This window comes from Brassica oleracea, chromosome C8, assembly GCF_000695525.1.
Source record: "Brassica oleracea var. oleracea cultivar TO1000 chromosome C8, BOL, whole genome shotgun sequence".
NCBI lineage: Eukaryota > Viridiplantae > Streptophyta > Magnoliopsida > Brassicales > Brassicaceae > Brassica > Brassica oleracea.
Genome location: NC_027755.1, coordinates 694865 through 697059, shown reverse-complemented (window position 1 = coordinate 697059; position 2195 = coordinate 694865).

The window sequence follows — 2195 nt, the reverse complement described above, 5'->3', positions numbered from 1 at the left end:
GATAGCGTTTATCGGGTGCTATTAATACCGATATTTCTTGTAGTGTGGGGAACCCTGCAACAGTCCAACGCTTGAGAGAGATTCAGAAGAGAAACTCTCATGATATCTACTTTCTTATGGAAACCAAAAATGACCTGGAGATGATCAAAAAGACACTTGCTTGGCTACCTCTCGATAACCTCCATGAAGTTCCCCCTAACAGCCCAGGAAGTGGAGGATTACTTCTAGTCTGGAAAGATGACATTCAGGTCACAGTTAGATCAAGCAGTAAAAATTTTATTGATACACTCATAACTGAGAAGGGAATCACCTTTCAAATGACATTCGTATACGGAGAACCAGATCACACGAAGAGGCTCGCGGTCTGGGAGGAACTTACTGCACTTCAACCGCACACGGGAGATCCTTGGTTACTCACTGGTGATTTCAATGAAATCACAGAGAACGGAGAGAAGAAAGAAGGACCCGAGAGAGCTGAGGGAACTTTCTGCACGTTCAGAACATATCTATCTGAGAATGAGTTGTTTGATGTGAAACACTATGGGAACTTTTTATCTTGGAGAGGGAAGAGGAACTCACATGTAGTGCAATGTCGACTGGATAGATCTATCAGCAACAGCGAGTGCATAAACACCTTTCCGTCTTGTAGAAGTCAATATCTCCGGTACGAGGCCTCTGATCATCGCCCTCTACTGACGTTCCTGGACACACGTAGAAAGAAAGGGTCAAAAAATTTCAGATTTGACAGAAGATTAAAAGAGAATCCTGAGATAAAACGTATAGTCCAAAAAGTGTGGGAGAGTAATACTCATCTGGATGTGGAAGGGAGACTAGCTCTGTGTCGACGAGAAATATGCAAATGGAGTAGAAATTTTCAGGAGAACAGCAAAAGGACGTTAGAAGAACTCAAAGCTCAACTTGATGAGGCAATGACAAACCCTATAGCAGATGATGACCTGATTCAAAAAATTAACTTGCTATTGATGAAAGCTTATAAGCAAGAAGAGGTGTATTGGCAACAACGCAGTAAACAATTATGGTTAACGCTAGGGGATTCAAATACAAGCTACTTTCATGCCACTACAAAATTAAGAAAAGCCAAAAACAGAATGACGGTGATTGAAAATGAGGCAGGAGTACCTTGGTTCGAGGAAGAGCAAATAGCGAATGTAATATGCAGCTACTATGAGAAGCTGTTTATCTCTACCCAACCAGAGGATCTGCAAGTGATTGATGAAGCTCTCCAACCCTGCGTGACCCAACAAGTGAATGACATGCTCATCAAAGATCCAACCCCAGAAGAGATCAAAGCTGCTACCTTTGCCATTCATCCGGACAAAGCTCCTGGACCCGATGGTTTTTCTGCCAGCTTTTTCCAAGCCAATTGGGAGATTGTGGGACCATAAATCATCAGGGAAGTTCATCTCTTCTTCACCTCAGGAAGTCTCAGACCCTCGCAAAATGTTACTCATGTTAGACTAATTCCAAAGCTGGTGGGAGCAAAAAAGATGACAGACTATCGTCCTATAGCGTTATGCAATGTCTTTTTCAAGATTATTTCAAAACTCCTAGCACTACGTCTAAAACAAGTTCTCCATCTCATTATCTCAGAGAACCAATCAGCATTTATTCCTGGAAGAGCTATTGCAGACAATGTACTGATTACACACGAAGTTCTACAGTTTCTAAAGACATCACAGGCACAAAAACGATGCACAATGGCAGTAAAGACAGACATGTCTAAAGCATATGACAGAGTTGAGTGGACTTTCATCTCAAAGGTGCTTCAACGCCTAGGTTTTCACTCTAAGTGGGTAAATCTAATTATGCAGTGTGTGTCTACAGTTTCTTACTCCTATTTGATAAACGATTCAGTACATGGTCTGGTAAACCCTAAGCGAGGAATAAGACAGGGAGACCCACTCTCCCCGTATTTATTCATTCTCCGTGGTCAAGTATTATCCGGTCTATGTCAAAAGGCGGAAAGAGACGGTACCTTTCAAGGTATCAAAGTGGCAAGGGGCAGTCCAAGGGTTAATCATCTGCTTTTTGCAGATGATACCATGTTCTTCTGCCAAACGTCCCAGGCCAGTTGCAACAAGCTGAAGATCATCCTTGAGAGGTATGAGAAAGCTTCGGGGCAGAAAATAAATGTCGATAAATCCTCCATCACGTTCTCATCAAAGACACCACCT